This window comes from Dendrobates tinctorius, unplaced genomic scaffold, assembly GCF_039654945.1.
Source record: "Dendrobates tinctorius isolate UK_male_01 unplaced genomic scaffold, ASM3965494v1 ptg000003l, whole genome shotgun sequence".
Lineage (NCBI taxonomy): Eukaryota > Metazoa > Chordata > Amphibia > Anura > Dendrobatidae > Dendrobates > Dendrobates tinctorius.
The window spans coordinates 55100669-55119687 of record NW_027361671.1 but is presented as its reverse complement, the minus strand read 5'-3'; positions in this window follow the sequence as shown (position 1 = coordinate 55119687).

The following is a 19019-nucleotide window of genomic DNA, read 5'->3' as shown; positions in this document are numbered from 1 at the left end:
ATTTGCTTGTATTTGTACAGTATGTTTTGTATACTTAAATAAAGTTATAAATAAAGTTCTAAAAAAAAAACCACAAACAATCACAGCATTCCGTTGAAGTCACAATTGACTGGATGATATAGAACGCCCCGTCATCCAGAGTTCCGTTGAGGGTTTTTGTAGGCGTTTTTAGAGAGAGGAGTGTTGTGAGTGACTATTGCGAATATAATGAGAATAAAGCGCTTAAGGCGTACTGAAGTTCTCCCTGACACCGAGGACAGCAGCGATGATGACGATTTCCATCAGGTGAGCATTACTTTTAGATTTTTAAATAATTAGAATACATTTGAGATAAAAATCCCAGAAAAAGATGATGGGACCATAAACTTAGCTCCAGAAAGAGGAAATATTGCGGGAGGAGTTTGGATCATGTTTGCAGTCTAAATACTGCCCTCCGTTGTGGTATTTGTGACAATATGTCCATGTACTGGATGCATAATAATATTGTATGAAGACAAGTAAATGTCACCACCGCCCCATCCGATTCCTAACCATAAGTATCCCGTATACCCATCATACTCTGCACATGAAATAAGCCCAGCCCAGTTGTAACCACATTCATACAGGCGTCTAACTGTAACTTACTGGAAAATGGACTAAGATTATAAATTGGAGATCCTCATGTTTATAAATTCTATCTGACATGTTTGCCATTTTTTACAGTCTCATCCACGAAAGAGGCCAATACCGAGGTCTCCAAGCCAGGATAACACCAGTGGCTTCAATTTGGGCCCGATTCCGAGTATACCAGGTACTGTGCTCCGATCCAATAAAGGTCCTGATATATTGAGGAGTTATTATAGTCATTGGGCGCAGATCACACGCACATTGTGGTCAGGGCTTGGATTTATGTCTATTGCGTATCTACAGTAATGAGTTCATATTAAACATTTCTTTTTAACATTTGGTCAGGAATATTCCTGCTGCCATTTTAGAGTCAGACAGAAATGGGATTTGGGGATTTCTTCTTATGGTGGACATGAACAGTGCAGGTTACCGTAGCTGAATGTGATTGTCTGCCCATGTACATATAGTGGTACACTGAATACTATATTGGGGTGCATTTCATTGATGTTGAGCCTCACTCAGTGCTACTACACTATTCTAATAAGAAATGTATATTGTGTTGCCCCAACAGATCTGATTTCAACACCTTCAGATTGTGATCCGGACAGTACCACCAGGTAAGATATACATCTCCTCCATTACTAGACACTTGATGGGGATTAATGACTAATGGCAGCTCATATTCTGCTCAATTTATTTTACAGCTCCGATGAGATCATTTTGATATTTGTTGATGATGATGATTCCAATAGAGCAGGAAATTCCACATCTAATAGTAAGTAATGATTTCTAAATACAATCCAGAGTTATGTAATTGTAGAAAGAACATTGAGTTTTTAGTTTGGTCTGAGATCAGTTTCCAAATCTAACAATTTAAATTAAATGGTCAGATTTTGTGCTTTTGTTTTTATTCTCCCTCTTCCTTGAGACATAACTTTTTATATTTGCACCCACATTGCCCTATGAAGGCTTGGTTTTAGTGTGACGATATGTTCTTTTCAATGCACCATTCATATTACCATATAAAGTACTGGAAATTGGGAAAAATTCCAAGTAAGGGGAAATGGTGAAAAAAAACACAATTCCAGATTTGTATTTTGCTTTGATTTTTATGGTCTTCATTGCACAGTAACATTGACATGAAAATATAATTTTTCAGGTCAGTATCATTTTGTCCATTCCAAACTTGCAAAGTTTTTCTAAGTGTTAAAATTTTTGTCTGAAATTATTACTAAATTTATTTGCTTGTGTCGCCATTTTCAGAGATCTATAACATTTGTATTTTGCTCTTGGTGGAGCTGTGTGAGGGTTTGGTTTTTTTTTATAAGGTGAACTGATATTTTTGCTGATACTATTGATCTGGTCTGATCCAATCTTCATAGTCTTATTATCTCTCTCCACTCCATATTTATAGACCCCTCTCTAGTACGGACCTGCATATTGACATGTCTGATTTGAACGTTATTAAAAGCATTTTCATTCTTTCATATTTCTGCACAGATAATTTACCATCTAATATTGAGAAAAGCTCCACTACAGAGGAGAGGTGAGTTATGCCGGACGCATCTATCTTTATATAAAACCATGACCTCTGTGATAAATATTTCCTGTGAATTCATATATGATTCCTTATCTTCCCCTGAACACAACTATGCAACAGCTCCAACTATATCCTGGAAGACATTATTTCTCCTACTTCCATCTACGTTACCCACTTCCAGGTAACTAAGGAAGAACTGGTGGAGCGACTGTACCATCTATACAACACAACAGTCTTCGAAAATAAGGTATCTTATCATTGGTATCTGAGTGACACGAGACTTATCTATTATCTACCCCTTCAAACGGTCATTTCTATGACTAACTTTCTGAAGAGCATACTAACCCCTTTGTCATGATTCTGACACTTAGCTATTGAATATCTCAGGTAAAACTCACTTACTTTGGTAACTGATGTCACCCTCTTCTTATCTGTGGGATGAGTGGAGACCTTACATGAGCCAACATGCAGAGACAAAGAGATTAGCAACTTCTGGCTTGAAGGTCACAGGGTTTTTATAAAAAAAATTTTGTTGACATCTGGACTATCTTGAAAAAGTTTATTTTTGTTCTCTAATTTGGCACTTCTTTGTAGACCCCAGGCCCCATACAAGCCGAGCAGTGCTGGAAATCACACATCAGAGTTAGTTTGTTAGATTGGGGTCAAAGAGTTTCCAGGTTTAATGGAATTTGTCTCCTCTATTCTAGCTCCCTGAGAAAATGGACATTATGTGGAATAAGAGGCTGACAAAAGCATCCGGTCAATGCCGTCACATCGAGAAGAACAACCAACGTTTCTCAGTTATTGAGCTTTCTGATAAAGTCTGCAATTCTGCAGGTAGGTTTCACATCACGTCCATCCCGTGGCTTCATAAGATAACCTGTATACAGGGCAAAAAGCTGCTACTTACAATGTAATACATCTTATATCAAGCAGGGTGTACTTAGATTATTTCTTGTCTGTATAAACTCCTAATTTAGAGCGACTTCGATCCGTGCTTGTGCACGAGATGTGCCATGCTGCCTGCTGGATAATTGATGGTGAAGACAGAGACAACCATGGCCCATTATGGCAGACTTACACAAGACGGGTAAATGATATCCATCCTGAGCTGCCAGAAGTGACGATGCGTCACAGTTATACCATCAACTATAAGTACAACTACCAATGCTCCCTGTGTGATAACAAGTAAGTAGATTTTATGATTCATCGTGTCATGAAACACAATCGCTGTGAAGAGACGTCAGTTTGGTTCTGTTGGTATAAGGTTTTAGTCCTTTACTACTATCAGAGCGGACTGATGCCTGGGGGATGTAGGGATTAAGATGTTACATATTATATTTTCTGTGCTGGGGTCAGTTTTTAATATATCGGTTTCAATTTGTTCTTTTTATTGTAACCCATAGTATTAACCAACATTTACTCCAGTCTGGTAACCAATATTCCTCCTCTCTTTGTAGATTCGGACGTTTTCGACAGATAGCTCTGAATAAATGTTATTGCCGCCGCTGTGGATGCCGATTAATTCCTCTGTCCACCAGCTAAACATGTAACTATTCTCCAGAATATTTAGTCTCTAACTTTGTTTCTTTATCATTTAAAGTTTAGATACTTTTATATATTTTTCCCATGAGCAGTGACGCAATGAGTATCTGTGTTCATCACCAGCACTAACAATTAGCAGCAAACATTCAGAATCCATCCTCATAGGTTACCAGATAAATACTGGATACATTTTACATGACTTGCTGGATATGCAATGAATGACAATTTCCATAATATTTACAATGCTTTTGCAAACCTCCTATAATTTCAAGCTTAGCTGAATGTAATTATTTTTCTTTATATTTTCAGGTTCACTTTTGGAACATTGACACTTGTGGAAATTTCTTTATCTCATCTACCTGTGATGGAGGTAAGAAAGAATCCTCCACTATTGTCAGCAATCAATAGTAAGTTATTGTAAAAATATTAAGAAGCCTGAGTCTCTCATTTAGTCTCTTATTCAATTATATTATTTAAAGGTTAAATGCTTTTGTTTATTTTGCCTTTTTTTCACCATGTAGAAAGACGATGTGCGAATGTCTTCATCACAAGTACTTACACGCAAACATTCAGAATCCACCAATTCTGATTCACACAAAGCTTCAACATGAATTTTCCAGGTAAATATTTCTGCGTTTTCCTCCATTTATATATGTACTTCATGTCAATGCTAAATCATTGTAAATCACAATGAGATTATCAGGCTGCTGATGTGTAAGAATCGCCAGTACACTTTCTGACGGACGAGGTAAGTCCCTCAAACATTACATGTTACATAGATCTATTGTGAATACAATCAATAATGGTCTTATGGCTGATATTGCATTTTTCTATTATAGCAACAATATTGGCAACTTCATTTTTTCAATTTCCAAACTGGTCTTTTTAGTAGACAATATATAATGTAATATTGTTATTATTTCATGACCATGTGAACTAGTGAGGTGGTAGCCAACAATAAAATAATAGAGTTACCTTTGCTTTAGTTTGTTACATTTGATTACAAGTATATATTTTCAATTTTTTAAAAAGATGCTTTTTAAATTGTTTTCAGATTAATGAGAAAGGCGCCTTATTGCTTCTATACAGGCACGATACATGGCTGTCCTGGAAGAAAGAAGTGACTATCTGCACCGACCTACGCTGAGAACATTATCAGATAGAGTTTCCTTGACCCAGACATTCTCCACATGTTTATTTTTCAAAGTTGTGATGACCCAGCATTAGATTTGACTATGGACATTTGAACATTAGTAGTCATAGATTACTTTGTTTTTTTCATATATTACTGGATTAAATATAAAAACCATTCAAAAATGAATATCTTGGCTCCTTATAGCTTTGAATTTTTGTTCTTCAAATTGATGGCTTTTGCTAAACACATCACAATCAATGTTGCCTGCTGATATAGGTTTAGAAGTCTAGTGACTTCAGGGTTAATTTTGCTATCAGAAGTGTTGGACAATATTTTTGTAGGGTTTTTTTGGCAGATTGCAGACAGTGTCTTTCCTTTTCTGTCCTTTTTAGTTAGCCGGGCTAGCCGTTTGCTCAGCCTATTTTCCTGCCTTTGTTTGTATTTTCATCTTGTTTCACCGTCAGTACTTGTGGGGGGCTGTCTTTCCTTTGGGGTCTGCTCTGGGGCAGTTAGTTTTCCTCTTTTCCTGCTTTAGGCTTATGTAGTTTTCCGGTTGTGACGAGGCATCTAGGACCAACATAGGAACGCTCCATGACTGCTGCTAGTTGTGCGGTTAAGATCAGGGATCTGCAATCTGCATAGTTACCAACTTCTCTGGTTTTCTGAGACTTAGCTTGTCGTCTTTTTTTCCTCCTCGGTTTCCCATTCATAACACACCCCCATATGCCAATATTTATATGGCAGAATTTGAATTAGAGTTTGTTTATTCTCACTTTCTCTTCCAAAAGTACTCTGTACTATGGAAGAGATATATAGACGACATTTTTCTCATTTGGTCAGGTGATTTGTCTTCTCTTGAGACCTTCTTTCAAGATATTAATACTCGAGTAGATGGTTTGTTTTTTACCATGCAACATGATCTGTCTTCAATTTATTTTCTTGACACTAAGGTTATAAAAGAGATTGATGGTTCGCTTTCCACAGATCTATTTGTTAAACCAACAGATAAAAATAGTCTTTTACATATCACCAGTGTTAGGGTCGGCGGAACGCACCAAATATAAATAATAGTAGGTGCGTTCGCCGCCCGGGGTCCACCGTGCGGTAGGTGACAAGACCGCTGCTGAACAATGGCAGATGCACCTAGTAGGTGCGGTACTGCGCTCGGGTTAACGTCACCCGAACGCTAAGGGCGGCTCCATACAAACACAGAGTCGCTTGGCGAACACTAAAGCAAAGGCGCGGGCCCTGTTAGCGTCACAGAGGCCTGCGTGTGGCGTCGCAGCTGCGAACACCAATAGCTGCTGTTACTACAGCGCAGCGGCAGAGAAAGCCGCAAGCGTCGGCGCCGAGGACCGGGCGCCGACGGACGCTAGTGTAGGCGTGGAGCAAGTGGCGTGTAGCTTGCCACAACCCTGTAGCTGACTATACACACTCGGTCACCACTCGTAATATCAGAGGGTAGGGGTTTCATAATGAGTCAGACACCAGTCCATGCATCCATCACCATACACACACAGAATAATATGCTACACTAGCGCATGGCCGAGCCGCCATGCGGGGCTTTTATAGCCATGCGCTTCCGGGACCTTCCAATACTTTGGGAAGGACCAATCAGATCCGACACAGGACCTGCACATGTGACCCCTGCTCTCCACTGAGAGGGCACGTTGCGGGCATGCCCAGTAGCACGGCACGAGGACTTAGCCTCTGGAGCGGTTCCCTGCAAAGCAGTTTGCGCTACCATTGCTGCATCGGAGGTGTGCAGTGCCAGGAATCCGACGCCTAACATTACCCCCCTCCTAGGGCCCCCCCTCTGAGCCTCACTGCGCTCAAAGGCCGTGATCAGGAGCGGTGCATGAATGTTTTCCACCGGCTCCCAGGTCCGAGCCTCGGGACCATGACCCTTCCAGTCCACCAAATAAAATTTTTTGTCACGAACAAACCGGCGCCCCACGATGGCGTTAACCTCAAACTCGTCAGACGATAAGTCTGATGACCCGGCAGATGACTCAGAAAACCGGATCATGTGAACTGGTTTGAGGAGGGACACATGGAACACGTCCGAAATGGCCAAATGTGGAGGAAGAGCCAGGCGGTAGACCACCGAGCTAAGTCGCTCGAGGACCTTGAATGGTCCAATGTATCGCGGTGCAAACTTGGGAGACTCGACCTGCAGTTTAATATTTCGGGTAGAGAGCCATACCATGTCGCCAGGGGAGTAGCTTGGCGCGGGCCACCGATGCGTGTCGGCGGACGCCCTCATCCTTTCTTTAGATGCCCGGATAGCATCCTGAGTGCGATCCCAAATGTCCCAGGCCTCCACTGCCCAGTCTGCCACCCTGGAGTCAGTGGAGGACACTGGCATTGGGACAGGGACGCGTGGATGTTGAACATAGTTTAGGAGAAAGGGCGTCTGACCAGTGGAATCAGCCACCGCATTGTTTAGGGCAAATTCAGCCCAAGGTAGCAAGGATGCCCAGTCATCCTGCCTGGCAGAGACAAAATGCCGTAAATAGGTGACCAAGGTCTGATTGGCTCTCTCGACCAAGCCATTCGTCTCGGGATGATAGGCGGAGGATAGATTTAGCTCAATGCTAAGTAAACTGCAGAGCTCCCTCCAAAACCGAGACACAAACTGAGGACCTCGGTCACTCACAATTTTGTCTGGCATGCCATGTAAACGGAATACGTGCTTAATGAACAAGGTGGCCAGACCTCGAGCGGAAGGCAGGCGTGCGAGTGGCACCAGATGCACCATTTTGGAAAAATGGTCGGTGACCACCCAGATGACCGTACTGCCACCAGACTTGGGCAGGCCAACTATGAAATCCATGCCAACCATCTCCCATGGTCTATCCGCCACTGGCAGGGGAAACAACAACCCCGCCGGCCTCTGTCTAGAGGGTCTGTTCCGAGCACACGAGACACATGCTTGCACGTATTCCTTGACATCTCGAGCCATATGTGGCCACCAATATGACCTTGCCAGGAGTTCGGTGGTCCGTTTATTACCAAAATGGCCACCCACCCTGGAGGCATGTGCCCAGGTGAGGACCTCCGGCCGTAGCTGAAAAGGCACCAAAGTCTTGCCCGGTGGTACTGACTCGAGAGCGACTGGAGCCACGGTCGTAAAACTCTCCGGCGGGAGAATTAACCGAGGCTCAGCTTCTCTTTCTTCCGCTGAGACCACCAAGCGTGAGAGAGCATCCGCTCGGACGTTCTTCTCTCCAGAGAGGTAGTGCAGGATGAAGCGGAATTGTGAAAAGAAGAGCGACCACCTGGCCTGACGGGAATTCAGGCGTTGGGCCGTCTGTAGGTAGACCAGGTTTTTATGGTCTGTATATACCTGAAAGGGGAACCGGGCTCCTTCCTGGAGATGTCTCCACTCGGAAAAAGCCAACTTCATGGCTAGCAGTTCCCTGTCGCCGATGGAGTAATTTTTCTCCGCCGGTGAGAAGGTCTTGGAATAGAAGAAGCAGGGATGCTTTCGACCTTGAGCATCCTTTTGATAAAGGACTGCTCCTGCACCGACGGAAGAAGCGTCTACCTCAAGGATAAACGGCTTATCCACATCGGGACGATGTAATATGGGAGCGCCAGCAAAGTGCGATTTTATAGCCGAGAAGGCTTTGGAGACGTGTTCCGACCAAGCATTGGGGTTAGCTCCTTTCTTGGTGAGAGCAACCAAAGGAGCCACCAGTGTGGAAAAGTGTGGTATGAACTGGCGGTAGTAATTCACGAACCCCAAAAAGCGCTGCACCGCTTTGAGGGAATGGGGTTCTTGCCAGTCCATTACCGCTTGTAGTTTGGCAGGATCCATGGCCAGCCCCTGGGCCGAGATGATATAGCCCAGGAACGGCAAGGACTCCTGCTCAAACTGGCACTTCTCCAGCTTGGTGAATAGCGAGTTTGCCCGCAGACGGTCGAAGACCCTGCAGACGTCTCTCCGGTGGGTGGTCAAATCTGGCGAAAAGATGAGTATGTCATCCAGATAGACCACCACCGAGGTAGAGAGCATGTCGCGGAAGACGTCGTTGACAAAATCTTGGAAGACAGCTGGCGCATTACAAAGGCCAAAGGGCATAACCAGGTATTCGTAATGGCCATCCCTGGTATTAAAAGCTGTATTCTATTCGTCTCCTTCGCGAATGCGGATCAGGTTGTATGCCCCCCGCAGATCTAATTTAGTAAAGATCCGGGCCCCCCGCAACCTGTCAAATAACTCCGCGATCAACGGTAGGGGGTATTTGTTTTTAACCGTGATAGCATTGAGACCTCTGTAGTCAATGCAGGGACGTAACTCTCCATTCTTCTTCTGTACGAAGAAGATCCCTGCACCAGCCGGTGACACAAATTTCCTGATAAAACACCTAGCCAGGTTCTCCCGGATATATTGAGACATAGCCTCCGTCTCAGGGAGTGATAAACACAGCCTCGAGGAGGCTCTGTACCTGGCGGGAGATCGATCGGGCAATCATAGGAACGGTGTGGCGGGAGCGTCTCCGCAGACTTCTTAGAGAAGACGTCCACGTACTGGTGGTAGGACCTGGGGAGCGTGGAGAGATCCGCAGGCACTTCAGTGGAAGCCACCTGAACACTGCCTCTTAGACACCTTCCCTCACAGTCCTTGCCCCAGCCCAGTATCCTCCCCGAAACCCAGTCAACGTGAGGGGAGTGGCAGCGAAGCCAGGGAACTCCGAGGAGCACCTGATCGATGCCATTGGGCATGATAAGCAGGGACAGAGTCTCCTGATGTGAGGGTGAAATAGAGAGTCCGAGTGGGACTGTCTGATGGGTCACCTGAGACGATAACGGAGCCCCATTTACCACTCTAATGGACAGAGGTTGCGAGAGTAACACCAGAGGGATAGCGTGACTCTGGGCAAAAATCGAGGACATAAAGTTCCCCTCAGCCCAGGAATCCAGGGTGACCTCTGCCTCCCAGGTGGAGGACCCACTATCTAAAGTACCCCGGAACACCGGTTTGGGTGAAAAGGGTCCCATTTTGGATTGACCACCACCTACGACCACTGGACGTGGTCGTCTTTTCGGTCGCTGAGGACATGTGCCAGCCGAATGGCCAAACTGTCGGCACTGATAACAGCGCACAGAGCTTCGCATCGGAAGCGGCTTAGTGCCGGTGCGAGACACCTCCATAGGCTCAGAGGAAGAGAGCTTTTGTGCGGGGTCCTCCAGCGGCACAATAAGGTGGGGGCCAAATTAACCCTACGTCTGGATTGCGCTTGTTCCAACCCGCGCTCCGTGTAGCGGAGATCGATGCGGGTGGAAACGGCGATCAATTCCTCCAGACTTGTGGGAATCTCCCTAATGGCTAGAGCATCCTTGACGTGCTCAGCCAGGCCTCTCCAAAACACCGGGACTAAGACTTTGTCCGGCCACTCTAATTCGGAAGCCAGTGTCCGAAACCGGACAGCATAATGGCTAACCGAGAGTGAGCCTTGTGTTAGGGATAACAGTTGGAGAGCCGTATCGTGTGTGAACCGTGGTCCCAAGAAGACTTGCTTCAGAGCCGCGAGGAACTGAGCAGGTCCCTGAACCACGGGATCAACACGTTCCCACAATGGCGTGACCCACTGTAATGCCTGGCCAGACAACAAGGAGACAATAAACCCCACCTTAGCCCGCTCTGTAGGAAACCGTGCAGCCAGCAACTCCAGCTGAATGGAGCACTGGCTAACGAATCCCCTACAGGTGGCGCTGTCACCCGAATACTTATCGGGGAGCGGGAGGCGAGAAATTGTCGGCGAGGGCAAAAGTGTGGGCGCACGTGAGACAGCCTTGGCGACTGTCTGAGCAGCAGCTAGCGCAGCATTCGCAGCTGAGTTGGTGCTCTCAATAGCCGCCAACCTGCTCTCCAGCTGCCGAATGTAGCGCTGCAGCTGCTGCACGTCTGCCATTGCCAGCCAGACCCTGGTGCTAGTGTAATGTTAGGGTCGGCGGAACGCACCAAATATAAATAATAGTAGGTGCGTTCGCCTCCTGGGGTCCACCATGCGGTAGGTGACAAGACCGCTGCAGAACAATGGCAGATGCACCTAGTAGGTGCGGTACTGCGCTCGGGTTAACGTCACCCGAACGCTAAGGGCGGCTCCGTACAAACACAGAGTCGCTTGGCGAACACTAAAGCAAAGGCGCGGGCCCTGTTAGCGTCACAGAGGCCTGCGTGTGGCGTCGCAGCCGCGAACACCAATAGCTGCTGTTACTACAGCGCAGCGGCAGAGAAAGCCGCAAGCGTCGGCGCCGAGGACCGGGTGCCGACGGGCACTAGTGTAGGCATGGAGCAAGTGGCGTGTAGCTTGCCACAACCCTGGAGCTGACTATACACACTCGGTCACCACCCATATTATCAGAGGGTAGGGGTTTCATAATGAGTCAGACACCAGTCCATGCATCCATCACCATACACACACAGAATAATATGCTACACTAGCACATGGCCGAGCCGCCATGCGGGGCTTTTATAGCCATGCGCTTCTGGGACCTTCCAATACTTTGGGAAGGACCAATCAGATCCGACACAGGACCTGCACATGTGACCCCTGCTCTCCACTGAGAGGGCACGTTGCGGGCATGCCCAGTAGCATGGCATGAGGACTTAGCCTCTTGAGCGGTTCCCTGCAAAGCAGGTTGCGCTACCATTGCTGCACCGCAGGTGGCAGCAACATCCAGGCTCACAGAACAAGTCTGAGGAGAATGCCTGGCTTGCTGTGATTGCTGAGCAGGAGTCCGAGAGGTTGGAGGAGAATGGGAGACCGCAGGATGTCTGGCTCTGGATTCCCGCTGTGCAGTGCCAGGAATCTGACACCTAACAACCAGTTGCCACCCCAAACACATTAAAAAAACTCTCCCGAGGTCACAGTTTTTTCGTATTAATCGAATTGTCTCTGATAGTCCAAATCGTATTATTCGTCTCAATGAGATGAAATTGAGGTTCAAATCACGTGGATATCCTGACTCTTTGTTAACCCATTCCTCTGGATCTTCATCGAAACCGATTACTAAAATGAATAGGGTGGCATGTGTGAACACATATCATCCATTTATGTATCTTTTTCATAAGATTATACGCCAACATTTGCCACTTCTTTCCAATTCTTATCCACAAATTCCCGAATTCCAAATTCCACCCTTAATTTGCTATAAAAAAAATCTCCTAACCTTCATAACCTTCTAGTTAGAGCTGATATTGGTAGTTTATGGGGCGCGGATAAGCAAAGATTTCTTAAGCCAGAACGGAAAGGGACATTTCCATGTTTACACTGTTTACAATGTTCCAACATTACCAGAGGTGACACTTTTAGTCACCCTAGGTCAGGCAAGATTTTTTCGATTAAGGATTATTTTAGTTGCGATTCATCATATGTTATAGAATCATAGAATCGTAGAGCTGGAAGGGACCTCCTGGGCCATCTGGTCCAACCCCCTGCTCATAGCAGGATTCGCTAAATCAGCCCAGTCAGATGTCTGTCCAGCCTCTGTTTGAATACTTCCATTGAAGGAGAACTCACCACTTCTCGTGGCAGCTTGTTCCACTCATTGATCACTCTAACTGCCAAAAAGTTTTTTCTAATATCTAATCTGTGTCTCCTCCCATTCAGTTTCATCCCATTGCTTCTAGTCTTTCCTTGTGCAAATGAGAATAAAGTTGATCCTTCTACAATGTGACAGCCCTTTAGATATTTGTAGACAGCTATTAAGTCTCCTCTCAGTCTTCTCTTTTGCAAACTAAACAATCCCAAATCCTGCAACCTTTCTTCGTAAGACAGGGTTTGCAGACCGGTCACCATTCTGGTTGCTCTTTTCTGAACTTGCTCCAGTTTGTTGATGTCTTTTTTAAAATGTGGTGCCCAAAACTGGACACAATATTCCAGATGAGGTCTGACCAAAGAGGAGTAGAGGGAAATAATGACTTCACGTGATCTAGACTGTATGCTTCTGTTAATACATCCTAGAATTGCATTTGCCTTTTTTGCTGCTGCATCACACTGTTGACTCATATTCAGTCTGTGATCTATTAGTATGCCCAAGTCTGTTTCACATGTGCTGTTGCTTAGGCCTATTCCTCCCATTCTCTATATGCTTTTTTCATTTTTATTGCCCAGATGTAGTACTTTGCATTTTTCCCTATTAAAAACCATTCTGTTAGTTGCTGCCCACTTCTCCAGTTTATTTATATCTTTTTGAATCCTCTCTCTCTCTTCTCTAGTATTAGCTATCCCTCCTAGCTTTGTGTCATCTGCAAATTTAATCAGTTATTTAATCAGTTATATACTTGATCAAGTGTCCATGCGGTCTCGGATATGTTGGTAAAACTACACAACATATCCGAGACTGCATTTCACAACATAAATCCAATATTCGCAGTAAAAAAAAAAACTTTTGCCTATTCCGGCACATTTTGCTTCCCATAATCATAATATCTCACAACTTCGCTATCAGATTATTGAAAGTGTACCATTAACCAGACGAGGTGGCAATAGAATTCAAAGATTGAAAGAAAGAGAGGCCTATTGGATTTTCGTTCTCCAAACATTAAAGCCCCTTGGCCTCAATAGAGAATATGAAGTTTTTTATTGATTTCTTGTTCTAATGATTGTCATTAATATTACTCTAAGTAATAGTTAGTAGGGCGTTGCTATGCTTTAGTCTTCCTATAACATGGAGTATATTTTTTAAAAATATTCAATATATCTCTTGTAATATGATTATTTATGTATGTTTATATATGTACAGTTGTGGCCAAAAGTATTGACACCCCTGCAATTCTGTCAGATAATACTCAGTTTCTTCCTGAAAATGATTGCAAACACAAATTCTTTGGTATTATTATCTTCATTTAATTTGTCTTATATGAAAAAACACAAATGAGAATGAAGCAAAAAGCAAAACATTGATCATTTCACACAAAACTCCAAAAATGTGCTAGACAAAAGTATTGGTACCCTCAGCCTAATACTTGGTTGCACAACCTTTAGCCAAAATAACTGCGACCAACCACTTCTGGTAACCATCAATGAGTTTCTTACAATGTTCTGCTGGAATTTTAGACCATTCTTCTTTGGCAAACTGCTCCAGGTCCCTGATATTTGAAGGGTGCCTTCTCCAAACTGCCATTTTTAGATCTCTCCACAGGTGTTCTATGGGATTCAGGTCTGGACTCATTGCTGGCCACCTTAGAAGTCTCCAGTGATTTCTCTCAAACCATTTTCTAGTGCTTTTTGAAGTGTGTTTTGGGTCATTGTCCTGCAGGAAGACCCATGACCTCTGAGGGAGACCCAGCTTTCTCACACTGGGCCCTATATTATGCTGCAAAATTTGTTGGTAGTCTTCAGACTTCATAATGCCATGCACACGGTCAAGCAGTCCAGTGCCAGAGGCAGCAAAGCAACCCCAAAACATCAGGGAACCTCCGCCATGTTTGACTGTAGGGACCGTGTTCTTTTCTTTGAATGCCTCTTTTTTTCTCCTGTAAACTCTATGTTGATGCCTTTGCCCAAAAAGCTCTACTTTTGTCTCATCTGACCAGAGAACATTCATCCAAAACGTTTTAGGCTTTTTCAGGTAGGTTTTGGCAAAATACAGCCTAGCTTTTTTATGTCTCGGTGTAAGAAGTGGGGTCTTCCTGGGTCTTCTACCATACAGTCCCTTTTCATTCAGATGCCAACAGATAGTACGGGTTGACACTATTTTACCCTCGGACTGCAGGGCAGCTTGAACTTGTTTGGATGTTAGTCGAGGTTCTTTATCCAACATCCGCACAATCTTGCGTTGAAATCTCTTGTCAATTTTTCTTTTCCGTCCACATCTAGGGATGTTAGCCACAGTGCCATGGGTTTTAAAGTTCTTGATGACACTGCGCACGGTAAACACAGGAACATTCAGGTCTTTGGAGATGGACTTGTAGCCTTGAGATTGCTCATGCTTCCTCACAATTTGGTTTCTCAAGTCCTCAGACAGTTCTTTGGTCTTCTTTCTTTTCTCCATGCTCAATGTGGTACACACAAGGACACAGGACAGAGGTTGAGTCAACTTTAATCCATGTCAACTGGCTGCAAGTGTGATTTAGTTATTGCCAACACCTGTTAGGTGCCACAGGTAAGTTACAGGTGCTGTTAATTACACAAATTAGAGACGCATCACATGATTTTTCGAACAGTGCCAATACTTTTGTCCACCCTCTTTTTTATGTTTGGTGTGGAATTATATCCAATTTGGCTTTAGGACAATTCTTTTTGTGTTTTTTCATTTAAGACAAATTAAATGAAGATAATAATACCAAAGAATTTGTGTTGGCAATCATTTTCAGGAAGAAACTGAGTATTATCTGACAGAATTGCAGGGGTGTCAATACTTTTGGCCACCACTGTATATATATATATATATATATATATATGTGTGTATATATGTACATACGGATGGGTGTGCAGGCGTGGATATAAAAGGACTATTTATATATATATATTGAGAGATATACATGCACATATACGTGCATGTCTATTTTTTGTATTTTTTGAAGCTTTATACTAATTTTTTAAATTTTTTTATATAATCTTTTCCTTTCTTTATACAAGAATCATAATCATATGTTATCTAAGAAGATCCTATGTTCTTCTCCTAATAAGTTTTTCCTTTTTCTCTTTCTCCTACAGACCTGAAAATGCAGAAATTAGGTATTCACGTTGGGTTTCGTGATTTTCTTCACTTGGTGATCATGTCCTTCCCTCTTTTCTATATTATCCTTTTTTTCCTCCTTTTTTTTCTATATTTCTCTTTTCTCTAACATTAAAAAAAAATTTTTCTTTATTAAAATACACATAATATTGATATTACCATATTCTGTTAGCATATGTTTGCATTCACAGATAATTTTCGTGTGTGCAGTTATATATTTTGATATCTACAGTGAGGCATTTACTTACACATATTGTTACATATATTGATAGATACATAGGGTGATGAGTACGCACTATTTTTTATACATGTTATCTTTAAAATCGCTAGTTTTACATAACTATTATTATTACCATCCCCCTTTTTCAAAATGATGTAAATGTACGCAAACAATTTTAGTTTTATTCGATATTTAAAAGACGTAAACTAGCGTTTTTTTGTATAATATGCATAGCGCATGCGCCCTGTAGTCGCCATGTTGCTTTCCCCATTGCGGACGCTGCCTTTGCCACACTTCCGGTGACTTATGCCCCACTTCCGTCCTTTAGAACACAGTGCGCATGCGCGAGTTCGACGCAATAGCGCACACAGCTGCACCGCATCTTATCACCTCTTTAGGACTTAAATAGACACATTTACCTTCTGCCATGCACACTTAGCAAACAGACGGCAGCGTGGTCCCCAGTACTCAGTGTCTTTATCAGTACAGGTTGGTTTATGTTATTTATACATTACTTCTGGTGACTATGTGTTTGCTTTGCCTTCCTGGGCTATATCTTATCCTTTATTCACACTTTTTTCTCTTTTTTCTATTATTCCTTCAGAATTTTGAGATTGGAACATTTGATCACACAGGTATTTATTCTATGGCTATTCTGTTCACTATTTTTTTTCTCGTGATGCCTGAAAGCTGCTCCAGGTCTTATTCTCTTATGAATCTAATCATTTGATAACTATTTCCTGATATATTAGTTATTATACCTACATTTTTATGCATATATACAGATGTGTGTCTCTCTTTATGTGTAAGAGATGTTTTTTCTTTTTCAGCAGAAATTATATACTCTTTGGATGGAATCCCGATTATTGATTACATTGTAATTCTCATGAATTGGAATCCTTATGTTTTATTCATCATCATGTTCATCATTATGTCAATGGCTATGTATGTTACACATTTTATTTTATTTTATATTCATGAGCTATTTCTAATTGCGTGTTATTGTTTTCATTTAGATAAAAACCCTTGATAAAGGCCAGATTAGGCCGAAACGTTGGGATTCTGTGTAACAAATTGTTCTAATAAAAAAATTTTTGCAAGTCCAAAATAAAAATTTTGAGCCTCAGGTTTTTATATATAGCTATTTTACTGGTTTCCTGACGGCTAGGTTTGCTTTCCCCATTTTTGTCATTATGAAAATTGTAGATTCACTCTGAAGGCATCAAAACTATGAATTAACACATGTGGAATTATATAATTAACAAAAAAGTGTGAAACAACTGAAAATATGTCTTATATTCTAGGTTCTTCAAAGTAGCCAGCTTTTGCTTTGATTACTGCTTTTCACACTCTTGGCATTCTCTTGATGAGCTTCAAGAGGTAGTCTTGTAGAATTTAAGCCAGCTAGGCCAGCGCCCTCTCCCATCTATACCAGTCTCCCTGTGATAGCCTAATCACCATAATTTATATTTGTATATTGTATGCAACCCCTCCTCATGTACAGCACCATGGATTAAATGGTGCACTGAAAAATAAAAATAACCTTTCAAGAATGAAAAATTAAGGGAGAATTACTGAAGTGTCTTCTCTCTATACACTGGCCTAAATCTGTGATTCATTATTGGACACTGCAACAATTTAGAAATATTGTACTAGTTCTAAAATACAGAAATAAAAAAAAACATGGTGGAAAAGTGATGTCAAAGTAGTAAAAGCACTTTTGATGAAAAACATCCACTGCCAGAAAAGGAGAGAGTATACTGACAGAAGGCAGAGGAAGAGGTGCAAAGGACGTTGCAGGCGTTGTTCTTCAATTGTTTTTGGCTCCCCAGTGAAATGCAATGTTTATTGGTTATAGAACTCTGAAGCACCAACTGCATTCTGGATGGTTTTATACCAAGGAGAAAAAGTGTTTGCAAGCATAAAATTAGGAGAAGGAGACCACCACTCTATTCTGGTATTAGTTACCATAAATGCTTTCAACAGGGTGGAGTGGGAACTTTTTTAAGGAGAATATTCAAGACGTTTAGTTTTGAGGAGAATTTTACAAGATGGATCAAATTATTATACCATTCATCCAAACTTAGAGGGACAAGACATGGAGGCCCCATCTCCCCTATCCCTGCTGTAGTTTGCTTTGTTTATTGCAATGCTTGCATTTAAAATCAAGAAACATGAGAAAATTAGGGGCTTTGGCAGCAATAGAGATGGGAATAAAAAAAGTCTCTATGCAGATGATAAACTGCTGTGTTTCACGGGGTTGAGGAAATCTCTCTCCCTCACTTAATCTTCGATCCTCCCAAGACCTCCTACTATCCTCCACACTTATTTGTTCCTCACACAACCGCCTCCAAGATTTCTCCCCAATATCCCCCATCCTCTGGAATTCCATGCCTCAACACGTCCGATTATCCACCATCCTCGGATCCTTCAAACGGAACCTGAAAACTCGTTTTTTTAAGGAAAGCTTACAGCCTGCAATAACCATTCTGCCACTTCACCACCACCTGAGCTGCCTCCTCGCCACCACCAGAGCTGCTGCACCGCTGACCTTATGTCTCTTTCCCATTATCTCGTAAAATGTAAGTCCTCAAGAACAGGGTCCTCTCTCCCCTCTGTACCAGCCTGTCATTGTAAATTTGCTTACTAGAAACGATATCTATAACTTGTATGCATCCCCTTCTCATGCATCATGGAATTAATGGTGCTATATAAATAAATAATAATAATAATAATAATAATAATAATAATAATAATAATAATAATAATAAAATCTCTCCCATGCACCATAAAGGTGATCAGGTCTCTTGGTGCTCACTCTTTCTTGGATATCAACTGTAGAAAATGGGTTTGTTTACAACTTGATGAAAAAATCAGACAAGTGTGAAGAGAATTACAGATTTTAGTAAAAAAAATACTTTTGCATATTTAGGGATAATTACCATTGGAGAGGTTCCAAGATTTTTACCACTTAATGTATATCGTTAATTAGGAAATTAAGACAGAAAATATCGGTGTGGATGATGCTGCTGTTGTCTAATGCAGATAGAAAAGCCCCGATTAAGTTGTTGGTCTTTCTCCTCTAGTTCTTTGTGTCATCAGTGTCTGCTCGGTATGAATAATTTAGAGAATTTTTAAATTAATTGAAATTCTTCTGAATGATCCGATTTGGTGGCGAGGGATGCACCCCATCATGGGATAATATAAATATACATGAACTTGGTAAGACACAGGACACCGGGTTTTGGAGGAAAGAAGGTTCTTTTTGGTTACACATT